The 13,158-nt window shown below is 56.0% G+C and overlaps 1 long non-coding RNA gene across 1 annotated transcript; it reads right to left on the bottom strand.

Annotated features, from left to right (window-relative positions):
• Positions 1–9,302: 9,302 nt before the first annotated feature.
• Positions 9,303–12,273, bottom strand: LOC138844516 (uncharacterized). The gene is made up of 2 exons (XR_011380408.1): positions 10,947–12,273; positions 9,303–10,221 (listed from the first exon to the last, which is right to left on the bottom strand). It is a non-coding gene; the product is annotated as an uncharacterized lncRNA (long non-coding RNA).
• Between the last annotated feature and the right edge of the window lie 885 nt (positions 12,274–13,158).

Raw genomic sequence — 13,158 nt, 5'->3', positions numbered from 1 at the left:
ATCCGAGAGCTTGGGCTCAAGTCCCAGCTCTGTTCTTGGTTCTAGCCTCTTGCCAACGTGCACCCTGGGAGGCTGCCGGGATGGCTCAAATGGTTGGGTCCCTGTCACCCACATGGAGGACCCAGGTTGAGTTCCTGACTCCTAGCTTTGGCCTGGCCCGGCCCCAGCCATTGTGGGCATTTGGAGAGTGAACCAGCGGATGAGAACACACCATCGCCATCTCTCTTTGTTTCTCTCTGCCTCTCAAATAAATATTTAGAATAAATAAATAAATAAGACAAATGAAGAAACAAAACCCACAAATTGCCTGCACCTGACCCAGCACGAGGCCCACTTTGTCCCACGCTCAGGCTCAGGAGCCAAACAGCAGAGTTAGCGAAGACAGACTCTCTGTGCCTGCCTCTACTCTGGTTTGCCTGCGCACTGTCACGGCCGGCCGGCTGGCCGGTGTGCGTCTCCGGTGCTGTGGCTGCTGGGGCACCTGTTCCCCTGGTTCTGCCTGATTAGAGATTGCCTGGTGGAACATCAGCCTTCCCATCCTCCATCAGCACCTGAACCAACTCAGCTGCTCCCCGCCTCCCTGGCACTGCCTCCTCGCTGCTGAACCCTCCTACACCTTTCACACACTCCGCTGTAGGGTGGGAGCTGACAGCACAGCCTGGCTGTGCGGCCTCTCGGTTTCGGTACAGATCAGGCTAGGAGTTTACGGACTTGGTGATCTTCTCAAGGGTCCAGGTTTAAGTTTGTTAGTTTCTCTCCTGTTTGTTCTGTGTTACATCGACTTGCTGTCATCTTTATTCTTTTCCTTCTGCTTACCCTAGGCTCACATTGCTATGGGGGTGGGCACTTGGCCGATCTGAAGCCAGGAGCCAGGAGCTTCTTCCGGGTCTCCCATAAGCATGCGGGGGCCAAGGACTTGGGTCATCTTCTACTGCTTTCCCAGGCCGTAGCAGAGAGCTGGATCGGAAGTGGAGCAGCCGGGAGGCAGATCGGCGCCACAAGGGATGCCAGCGCTGCAGGTGGCAGCTTTACCCACTGTGCTACAGCACCGGCCACATTAATTGACTTTTGATTTCTTCTTTGACCTGTGATTTATTTGGTAATATGTTGCTTGATTTACAAACATTTGCAGTTTCCTTCATATACTATTCTACCGATCTCTAATTTAATCCCTTGTAACCAGAATCATTATTCAACCATTCTAAAGCCGTTGAGAGTCATCATGGCCCAACATCTGTCTACCTTGGAGAAGGTGCCGTGTGTACTTGGAAAGAATGTGTAACTGCTTGGTGTGGTGTTCTGTGATTGTGATTCAGGCACGGAGGTGAATCATGGCGCTCAGATCAAGCAGGTCTTTGTGACCAATCGCAGCATCGGCTCTCAGGTGGAATCCTCCACTTCTCCGGGCGCCTTTCGCTTTGCTCTGAGAAGGCGGCAGCAGGCACACGCACTCCCGACAGCTCCCTTTCCCGGTGACTGAATCTCTCACCACTGCTGGGTGTCCACGCCACTTTGAAAACTGCCCTGACGCCATGGTAGACTCTTGGGTCCACCACCACGCAAAGAACCTCACAGATCACAGAACCGAAGGCGCACAGGCCCAGCTAAAACGCTTACATTGCAAAGTTCATTCGATGTAAGACACACACAGGAGAGAAAGGAAGCTGTGGGACGACTGATGCCCACACAGGTTGGGGTGTGCGGCGGGCGGCAGTTCCGGTCTCCACCCTTGTGGGCACACGGTGTCACCGCTCGGTCTCTCTGTGTCGCCTCGCCCTTCCCCACAGCTGAGACAGATAGAAGGTGGGCTGGGCTAGTCACGCACCTGCTTACAGAGGGACTCAGTCCTTCCACGGGGCGGAGACGCCCTGGGCCACACAACAATTACCGCTATTTTAAGGCCAGAACCACAGAAAAGGGGAAGTCGACTTCAGCCGGCTCCCTCCTCTGCCTTCACGCCTGGGCCTCTTCTGCTCGCCGAGTTTTGCATTTTGTCCGTGTTTAGCTCCGTTCACCGTGGGAGGGAGGCCGACCCGCCAGGTGCTTTCTCTGCCTCTCAGCTGGATTTTGTTTAACTGACAAATACAACCGCTCAGGCGTGCCTGCCTGCGCAGTGTCTCCATCAACCACGCAATGCAATCCCGGGAGCGCCCGGCTTCCCTGCGTGGCCAACCCGTCTCAGTGTGTCCGGGTGCGTGCCACGGCATCCCCACAACACAGCCCAGGAGTGGCTTTCTCAGGCCCCGTGGTGAGTGGCGCAGGGCTGTGTGCCTTTGTGGGGTGCACTGTTGAATGGCTCAAACTAACCGACCTATCAATTACCTCTCTCACTTAGCATTCCTTTGTGCTGCAAACATTTAAAATCTACTCTGCAAGTGGACAGCAGTCGTCAGTAACCACGGCCCCCAAGTCCGTCCTGGTCCTGAGTGCCCAGCGCCTCCCTGACCACGTGTGCCTGCCAGCGAGGGAGGGAGCTGTAACTGGGGCACCCCAGAAGCCGTGCTTGGAGGAGGGCGGGTGCCAGATGCCCAGAGCTCCCAGGCCCTCACGTGCTCATCGTCTCCCCATAAATCCCTCTTCTGATTTGTGATCAGACCAGTCTCTGTTGCTAGCAATCAATAGTTCTCCCAGCTAGACCTGGGCACTTTGAGGGCAGGTCCTCTGTCCGGGTGCCTTGGCGTCCCGCGGCCCCCAGCCCATGCCACAGGGAAGCCCCAAGAAAGCAGCCCGAGATGAGGAGCCCCTTCCTGGGGGCACCTGCCCTCCGCAGACCTGAGGAACTTCTCACTGGAGCGCAGTGAGGGCGGGGGTGGCGGGGTGGGGGGCAGAAATGGAAAGGCCAGGGGGGCTCTCCCTGGGGAATTCTCAGTGGGGAGCAGTGGGGACCTGGGCCCCCCAAATCTCGCTTTGGACGCGGTGCTTTGTAAAGTGACCACCCCGACACGGCAGCCGTGCGAGGAAGCAGAAGCCCCGTGAGGCCAGGCTGGGACCGGCGGAGGAAGATTGCCCTCCTGGTGCTGTGGCAAAACCTCTGCTGGCCTCCCTCGCCCCTCCTGTCAGAACTCGCCCAGAAGGACCGTCCCCGCCAGACGCCCGTCCTCCTGCCCCGCCCCCAGCAGCCGGCAGCCCTGGCCCCTGCCGGCCTCCCCCGCGGCTCCTGCTTCACCCACCAGTAAAAGAAAAATGTGCAAGGGATAAATAAGCAACCAAATGGGCGGGGACTTGAGAAATTTCAAGGAGGGCCGGCGCTGTGCGTGGTGGGTTAAGCCTCTGTCTGCGGTGCTGCCATCCCCTGTGGGTGCCGGCTTCAGTCCCAGCTGCCACACTTCTGATCCGGCTCCCTGCTGACGCGCCTGGGAAAGCAGTGGAAGAGGGCCCACGTGCTTGGGCCCCGCACTCCTGTGGGCGACTCAGATGGAGCTCCAGGCTCCTGGCTTCAGCCTGGCCCAGCCCTGGCCATTGCAGCCATTTGAGGAGTGAACCAGCAGATGGAAGCTCGCTCTCTCTCTCTCTCTCTCTCTCTCTGTAACTCTGCCTTTCAAATACTTTTTTTTTCAAAAATTCAAGGAAAATCAAATTAAAAAAAGATTTTTAGTACAGGTGCATTGAAATCCAAGCCGTTTTTTCATAATCTGCATGACACGAGGGCCCCTTATAAAGGTATCCTGTAATAATCCTCAAGTTAACTATAAACTCTCAACTGGAAACAAAAGCAACCGACCATGTGAGAGGCCCTGGCTTTGCTCTCTGTGAGATTAGCTCTGCTTCACTCTGAGCTCGGAGCACAGCGTTTAGAAGGGCCAGGGCTGACGAGGAGGGAGGGAAGTCGGTTTACGAGAGCCCCAGTCGAAGGCTCCAGGCCTTGGAAGTCAGCAAACCTCGTGCCTTCCTGTCGCCTCTAGGAGGGCAGTCCTAGCACTGGCCAGCTTCAGCCAACGTGGCCTGGAACCGTGGAAGGGAAGCCGGGAGTGTGAGGAAATATCTGAAGGTCCCTTTTCAATACAAAGTGTTGGGCAGAGAATCGCTGATAACTGGCTCGCTCAGAACGTGCGCAGATCCGGGCACCACCACGATCCGGGCAGTGTAGGGAGGTGTGGGGAGCAGCCCGGACTGGACTGTTACTGGAATTAAGACTTATTCTATGCATCTGCTCTCCCACAATATGGCGCTGGGAGAGAAGTAAACAGCTTCTGCACAGCTGCCTCCAGTTCAACCAATAAACTGTAGGACTTGCTCCTGATTGGAGGAGAGCAGCGTACTCGGCGTGTGGGCAGCCGAGTTGGGATTGGCAGAGGAGGACTATAAAGGAGGAGAGAGACGGCATGCACCAGGAACATCTAAGGGGAACATCTATCTGAAGGAACACCCGTGCAGCCCCCGAGAAGAGCCGGCCGGCGGTGTGCCGCTCCCCTGCGGAAGTGGGGAATGTGGCCAGGGGGAACTGCCCTTCCACGGAGGTGGAAGGGATAGTAGCCAACCTGGGAAGAACCAGCAGCAAACCCGGGGAGGGCCGAGCAGACGAAAGAACAGCGCAGGGTCCTGTGTCGTTCCTCCACGAAGAGGGGGAGCGACATAATGGTGCCGTGACTCGGATAGGAAACCTAGGACGGATAGCAAACTTAGGAGGGAAGAAACGGGAAGAATTGGGAAAATATCGGAGAGAGAGACTAGCAAACAGCCTAGGGAAAATACCGGAGAGAGAGACTAGCAAACAGCCTAGGGAAAAGCCGGACGAAAAGGGTGCTGGAAGAAGCTATTGAAAGCCTAGGCATAGACTCAGATACGGACTACGGGGGGAAGCTGGGAGAAATCTCTAAGGTCGAAAGCAAAAGTGAAAGCTAGAACAAACAGACTCGGACGCGGACTGTGGGGAGAGGCCAGGAGAAATGAGGGAGGAATATTGTTGGAGGAAAGCTTGGGGAAACATACCGGGTAGAGAAAAATGTTAGGGAAATTGAAGCCGCGGGGGGCAGGCCGAGGCGGAAACGAAAGCCACTTTGGGATTCTCAAGTTAGCCCGGGAATAGGGGGCGAAAAGTTGAAACCAGAAGCTGAAATGTAAGCCTGGTTGGGATCCGTCTGATTAGCCCGGGGAGCAAAGGACGGGAAGCCAAACCGTGGGGCGGAGACGTAAGCTGGGTTGAATTCGCCAGGCTAGCCCGGGGAACTTAGATTGAATGCTAGTGGCGGACACGTAAGCTACGCTGTGTGACTCGTGGAGGCTGCCGCGCGCAGACAGAGCGTGCGGGGCTCAAGTACATAGGGAACGCGGGGCTGGCGCGAGGCCGTGGTTCAGACGCGAAAGGGTTAAGTGCGAGACCGTGGAGTGTGCCCGCAAAGCCGAACCGCGCAGATGAGAGAGGCGCGGGCTGAAGCGGCTCAGAGCCGGCGAGGCGCCGAGAAGCAGCCTCGGGGCGGAGCCCGCTGGCGGGGCGAGGCGCCGGGAAGCCGCGCGGAGCCGTGAAGCTGCCGGCAGGGCGAGGCGCCGGGAATCTGCAGGGATAAGAGAAATAGAAGTTTAGAAGTAAAAGAGAAATAGGAATGTTGGCAGACAGAAGTAAAATGGGAGAGATAGGAATGACCGGAGATAGAGAAATAGAGAAATAGAAAGGCCTCCCCTCAACATGGCAATGAGAAAGCTTGGATTCGGTCTGCCTGATTAAGTGAGGCGATGAGCACCTGCGGGCGGCTAGCAGCTTATGCTCCGCAGGTCACCGAAGACAGGCACGAATTAACATCAGAAAGGCCTCCCCTCAACATGGCAATAAGAAAGCTTGGATTCGGTCTGCCTGATTAAGGCGGTAAGCGCCAGCAGGCGGCTCGACCAAAGTATGAGCCGCAGGTCACCGAACACAGGCACGCATCAGCGCCTAAAAACCTCCTCACAACATGGCGAAGAGAGGACCCGGATTCGGTTTGCCTGATTGATAGGACTTGTAAGAACCTGTGGCAACTCTAGCAAGAAGAGCAGAGTGTGTGCCGCGGGACACCGAAGACAGGCGCGTATCAACGCCAAAAAATAAAAAGAAAGGGGGATCTGTGGGGAGCAGCCCGGACTGGACTGTTACTGGAATTAAGACTTATTCTATGCATCTGCTCTCCCACAATATGGCGCTGGGAGAGAAGTAAACAGCTTCTGCACAGCTGCCTCCAGTTCAACCAATAAACTGTAGGACTTGCTCCTGATTGGAGGAGAGCAGCGTACTCGGCGTGTGGGCAGCCGAGTTGGGATTGGCAGAGGAGGACTATAAAGGAGGAGAGAGACGGCATGCACCAGGAACATCTAAGGGGAACATCTATCTGAAGGAACACCCGTGCAGCCCCCGAGAAGAGCCGGCCGGCGGTGTGCCGCTCCCCTGCGGAAGTGGGGAATGTGGCCAGGGGGAACTGCCCTTCCACGGAGGTGGAAGGGATAGTAGCCAACCCGGGAAGAACCAGCAGCAAACCCGGGGAGGGCCGAGCAGACGAAAGAACAGCGCAGGGTCCTGTGTCGTTCCTCCACGAAGAGGGGGAGCGACAGGGAGGGACCCACTCCCAAAAGGGGGCAGGGGCATGGTTGTTGGGAAACAGAAATTTACATGGGGAAGGGAGAAAAAGATGACCTTAGGAAAGGTCTGCAAAGAGATCCATGCCCTGTGGTCGGGGCCAGTGAGGCGTCGGGGAGGGACCTGTGTCTGGGGGAGCGAACTGCTTGCTGTAACCACCCTGGCCGCGCTGGTCACAGCACCCTTTCTTGAAGGACCGCTCATAAAGTCTGCCTTCTCACGGCACTGCCTGCTTCCGAGTCCATCCTCGGGGTGGGCAGCTGGGAACGTTTCCCACAGGAGGCGCTGCCGGGCGGTTTCTCCAGGACACTTGGTGCCGGCAAGGCTGCGGGGCAGACAGGAGAGCCAGGAGGCAGGGAAGCCTGCGGAAGGCAGGAAGAGCCACAGGTTGGGTCAGAATCACAGCTCCCCGCCTGCCGCTGGATGGAGGCACCGCAGGGCTGCAGTGTCAGCCCCTCTCTGCCGGACACCTTCTCTCCCTTTGAAGATGAGATGATAACGACCTAGGAAAGCCACAGAAGGTGTCTCAAGTCCTCGGGCCCCTGCACCCACGTGGGAGACCCAGAAGGAGCTCCTGGCTCCTGGCTTCAGATTGGCACAGCTCTGGCCATTGTGGCCATCTGAGGAGTGAACCAGCATATGGAAGACCTCTCTCTCTCTCTCTCTCTCTCTCTCTGTCTCTCTCTGTAACTCTGTCTTTCAAATAAGTAAAATAAATCTTTAAAAAAGAATAAAGATGAGATGACAGAAGAAGGAAATGCTTTCTCCAGGTAACTCTATACCCAGCGATTCTATCCCGTGTGTGCGGGAGCCCCTCCCCCGCCCCTCCCCCTCCTTACAAAACTGCTGCCTGTTCCCACGGCTGGTGTACAGGTTGTACAGACCTCGGATACGAGCTGTGAGAACCTTTGTCAGGAACCTGTCCCAAAGCTGAACAAGGTGTGCTGGTCTCCAAGGAGGAGGCAGAAGAGAGGCCTGGAGTTTGGTCTCGGTTTCCAAGTGCAGGGGCAGGGTTTGAAATACCCGAGGAGGAAGTGGGCTAGCGGAAGGAACTCGTCAGAAGAAGCAGCCGGGGATGGCCGTCGGGGGTGGCGTCCAAGCCCATGGCCGTGACAGAGGAGGGGAACCAGGCGAGGTGGTGGGTGTGGCGGCAGTGGTTTGGCTTACACATAGCCGGAATCATCATGGTGTCGTGGTTAATTACGTATTTGTTAATGACACCTCAGGAAAACTGGGGAAAAGACCAAGCCAGCAGCCCAGGGCCGAGCAGGGAAGTGGTCCCTCTGGTCCTGGAAGGGGACGTCCCTCCTGTGAGTGGGAAGAGCCAGGGTTTGGTGCCATCTGTGAGTGTCGCTGGCTCCATGAACCAGAACCATGCACGTGGGGCCAACCTTCAGGGCCCTGGGCCCCGGAGGGGGACGGTTCTGCAGGAGCACAGCAACCAAAGCAGGACAGTCCCCCCACGGCGAGGAAGGGCATCTGTGACACACACACACACACACACAGGCGAGATCTGCTGTGCGTGCAAAGGTGTCTGCTTTTGTTCTAATTGTAAAATACACACAGCGTCAGCTGTACCAGGACTACATGGTTTATATATGCAGAGAGACAGACAGACAGACAGAGATGACGAGCAGCTCCCACACGCTGACTCACTTCCCAAAGCTCACACAGCTGGGGCTAAGCCAGGTCAGAGCCAGGAGCTGGGAATCCAGTCCAGGTCTCTGCCAGGGTGTAAGAACCCAAGTACTTGATCCATCACCACTGCCTCCCAGTGAAAGGCAGAGTTACAGAAGGAGAAGGGAAGAGAGCGAGAGAGCGATAGAGCGAGAGAGAGAGCTCTTCCTTATGCTGGTTCACTCCCCAAGTGGCTGCAGTGGCTGGAACGGGGCCAGGCAAAGCCAGGAGCCTGGAACTCCTTCCTGGTCTCCCATGCGGGGGCAGGGCCCAAGCGCTTGGGCCGTCCTCTAAGCATTCCCAGGTGTACCAACAGGGAGCTGGACTGAAGTGGAGCAGCCAAGACTTAGTGCTTATATGAGATGCCGGTGTCACTGTGGTGGGTTATCCCGCTGAGTCGGAATGCTGACCCCAGTAATGATATATTGAAGCCACGTATGTACAGAGAGAGAAGAAAGCAGACGTGTATCTAATATGTACAAATGTAGGTGAATGAGCAGGTGGATGAAGCGACCTCTGTGTCGTCTAAGCGAGGAAGCGCCAGGATTTATGTGCCATCATTTCTGTGGGTCGCAAATGCTCCCTGGCAACAGACCAGAGCTTGGTGACCGAGATCAAAGGTGCTGTGCTGAGTGGATCCACATCGCCATTGTCCCCGGCCACTGCTGGAGAGTCATTCCTCTCCCGACCGCGGTAGCCCTTCTGTGCTCTGAAATGCGTACCAAAGACACCTAGCAAGCTTGGGAGAATACTTTTATTTATTTATTTACCCGAGAGGCAGAGAGAGTTCCCATCTGCTGATTCATTTCCCAGAGACAACAGCTGGGGCTCAGCCGAGCTGAAACCAGGAGCCAAGAACCCCATGGGGACTCCCGATGGGTGGCAGCGATACGAGTACTGAGCCATCACCTGCTGCCTCCCAGAGGGTGCGTCAGCAGGAAGCTGGACTCAGAAGCAGAGCTGAGACCTGACAGGCACTCGATGCGGGCTGCCGTGTCCCAGGCGGCATCTGACCTGCTGGGGCACTTGTCTGCCCCAGAGCCAGCAGCCCTGACAGCAGGCACAGGAATTACAGGTCTAATTCCAATTTCTTTAAAGATTTTATTTATTTGTTTGAGAGGTAGAGTTATAGACAGTGAGAGGGAGAGACAGAAAGAGAGGTCTTCCGTCACTGGTTTACTCCCCAGATGGCCGCAACAGCTAGAGCTGGGCCGATCCGAAGCCAGGAGCCAGGAGCTTCTTCAAGGCCATCTTCTACTGCTCTCTCAGGCCAGAGCAGAGAGCTGGATCAGAAGTGGACAGCCAGTGGGCACCCATGTGGGATGTCGGCACTGCAGGTGGCGGCTTCACCTGCTACGCCACAGTGCCGGCCCCATACATTAATTTTTTTAAAAAGGAAGCCAACAGGTTTCTCAATGAGGTCGTTGGAGGGTGTGGATGACTGCCTCCAGCCTACATCTGTCTGGCCTTGTTTTCAGAGCGCTTTCTCAGTCACAGGTGCTTACAGCGTTGGGCTGCGGAGCCCTGTGGATGAGCTGCAGAGGAGCCTCTTTGTTTATTTATTTTAATTTTATTTTTTGACAGGCAGAGTTAGACAGTGAGAGAGAGAGAGACAGAGAGAAAGGTCTTCCTTCTGTTGGTTCACCCCCCAAATGGCCGCTACGGCCGGCGCTGCGCCAATCAGAAGCCAGGAGCCAGGTGCTTCCTCCTGGTCTCCCATGGGGTGCAGGGCCCAAGCACTTGGGCCATCCTCCACTGCCCTCCAGGGCCACAGCAGAGAGCTGGCCTGGAAGAGGAGCAACCGGGACACAATCCGGCGCCCCAACCGGGACTAGAACCCGGGGTTGCCGGCACTGCAGGCAGAGGATTAGCCTAGTGAACTGCAGCGCCGGCTGCAGAGGAGCCACTTAATGAAGTGTTGAAGACACAGGCTGGATCCGTCCTGACCCATTGCAGGGGCGCTGTCTCTCCTTCCGGCTGCGATCTGTTCCTTGAAGGCCCTGCATAAGAAACATTTTTAAAAGATTTTTAGAAATTTATTTGAGAAGTAGAGTTACAGAGAGGAGAGACAGAGAGAGAGGTCTTCCATCCGCTAGTTCACTCCCCAGATGGACACAACGACCAGAGCTGTGCCGAGCCAATGCCAGGAGCCAGGCACTTCCTCCCGGTCTCCCACACGGGTGCAGGGGCCCAAGCACGTGGCCATCTTCTACTGCTTTCCCAGGTGCATTAGCCGGGAGCTGGATTGGACAGTGGAGCGGCCAAGACATGGACTGATGCACATATGGGATGCTGGCGCTGGGGGCAGAGGCTCAGCCAACTATGCCACAGCACCGGCCCCAGGAAGCATTCTTTAAAAACGTTACCGCTGTGGGGCCGCCACGGTGGTACAGTGAGTTCCGCCGCTCGTAAGCCAGAGCCCCATCTCAGAACACTGGTTTGAGTCCCGGCTGCTCTGCTTCTGACCAGCTCCCTGCTAACGCACCTGGGAAGACCGTGGAAGATGGTTCAAGAGCTTGGGCCCCTGCTACCACGTAGGAGACCTGCCTATGGAGCTGCCGGCTCCTGGCTCCAGCCTGGCCCAGCGCCTGCCATTGTGACCATTTAGGGGGTGAACCAGTGGATAGAAGACCCAGCTCTCTCTGTCGCTCCCTCTCCCTCTGTCACGCAGCCTTTCAAATAAATAAAATACATCTTTTAAAACACTTTTAAAATAAAACGCTACCATTTTGTATAATTCCTCGGAATAGCCCAAAAGGCCAGTAACAAGCACAGCGACAGCAGCATTTCTCGGGAGAAATTCCGGCAGGGAGGGGTCGACCCACCCGCCCAAAGAGGAGCATCGGATATGCCGTTTCTTTGGAATCAGTGAGCGGTCCAGCCGTGGCCCATCTAAGTGTAGAAGTGCCGAAGCCACGGTGACGTGGACCATTCACGGCTCCCTAGGAGATTCCAGCCGACTCTGCCGCCTGGGGAAACCCGGAGTTATCCGGCCTCCTCGCGGGAGCACCACGCAGGCACCGTGACAGGAAGTCCTTCCAACTTGGATGTTCAGCATCCCGAACAACATTGCTGACAGCCTCATCGAAAGAGAACTGGGAAGACATTTGCAGGGCACTTCAAAGCGAAGGCACGCCTTTTAAAATTATTCCACAATTAGACAAATTACATGCTGCATTTGGTGAATGTCCCCTGGAAGTCATTTCCATCACAAATGTTTTCTTCCTACATTATTTGCACGTCAAGCTCAGGATCATCTTGACTGTCCCCACGAAAGATGACTGCACATGTGAAACTACTCAGATGGCGACAACTCTGCTGGATTTCTTTCTGCCTGGGACGTTATGCTGCAGCGGTACCTGCACAGGCTTTGAGCTCAGACCTGCCCGCGGTTCTGCACCAGGTGCTGGGCGGAGACGGGAGCCAGGGGAATGCGGGAAGCGCCTCCGTTCCGAGGAGTTTGCAGTCCGAAGAGAAGACGGACACCCACGCGAACCCGTCCGGCACGTGGGGAAAGTGCAGACGGGCACGCACAAAAATATGCACGGAGGATCCGCCGATTCCCCTTGGAAAAGCGGTGGTCTGTGAGCTCGGGTTGAAGGAGCGATAGGCGGCAAAGCGGAAAACACAGATTTCCAGGAATCGGGACAATCTCCAGGCTAGGGGCCCGAGAGGGGAAAACTGGTGCTTCCGGGAGACCGGTCTGTCGAGGCGCAGACACGCGTGCGCACGCGTCGTCCCAGGCTGCCCCTGTCCCTGCGCCGGTGGACTCCAAGGACCGGGGTCGCTTTTTTCATTTTATAGAGGAGGAACGAGACTCAGATCTGAGAACTGACTTCCAAGGTCAGTTAATAAGCGGCCAAACGGTCGTTCAGCGAGGGAGGACCCAACGCCCCTCTCTGCTGGAGATGAGAGCAGGGCCTGTGGTGCGGCCAGGGCAGTGGGGTCGAATCCCAGCGCCAGACACGGCTTTCACAGGGAGTGCGCATGCGTGTGCGGTGCGTGTGCGCCGAGAGCCCCTCCAGGGCCGGCCACCCAGGGAAACCTGACCCGTGGGCAGTCACAGAGGGATTTATTTAAGGAGTTTCTAAATGCAGTCTGGAGGCTGGGAGTTGACTTTGTTGCCACGGTGACTGCAACAGGTGCAGTAAATACCAGGTCCAAGGGTGTAAAGTGCGGGAAGGAGTCTGACTTCTAGAACTTACTGAGGGGCTCAGCCCAGCACTCACGCCGTTGTGCCAGGGTGGCCCAGGGGAAGCACGTCTCAGGGCAAGCTCAGCTGGTCTCAGAGTTTCCCCAGTCTCAGTGCCACACCACTTCCTGAGACCAATGTGACAAACAGATGCTTCTATTGCAATAGCATATTTTAAAATATGCATTTATTTGAGACTAAGAGAGACATAGAGATTGAAAACGATGCTGTGGCATAGTGGGTAAAGCCACCGCCTGCAGCACCGACATCCCATATGGGCACTGGATCAAGTCCCGGCTGCTCCACTTCCAATCCAGCGCTCTGCTAGGGCCTGGGAAAGCAGTAGAAGATGGGCCAAGTCCTTGGGCCCCTGCACCCATGTGGGAGACCCAGAAGAAGCTCCTGGCTCCTGGCTTCGGATCGGCCCAGCTCCAGCAGTTGCAGGCATTTGGAGAGTGAACCAGAGGATGGAAGACTCTCTCTCTCTCTCTCTCTGCCTCTGCATCTCTGTAACTCTGCCTTTCCAATAAATAAATAAAAATAATTTTAAAATGTTAATTTATTTATTGGAAAGGCAGAATTACAGAGAAAGAGGGAGAAACAGAGAAAGGTCTTCCATCCACTTATTCACTCTCCAAATGGCCGCAATTCCAGGGCTGGGCTGGATCGAAGCCAGGAGCCATGGGTCTCCCATGTGGGTGCAGAGGCCCAAGGACTTGGGCCATCTTCTACTACTTTCCCAGGC

Source organism: Oryctolagus cuniculus, chromosome 12, assembly GCF_964237555.1.
Source record: "Oryctolagus cuniculus chromosome 12, mOryCun1.1, whole genome shotgun sequence".
NCBI classification, from domain to species: domain Eukaryota; kingdom Metazoa; phylum Chordata; class Mammalia; order Lagomorpha; family Leporidae; genus Oryctolagus; species Oryctolagus cuniculus.
This window is presented reverse-complemented; position numbering and strand designations above follow the sequence as displayed.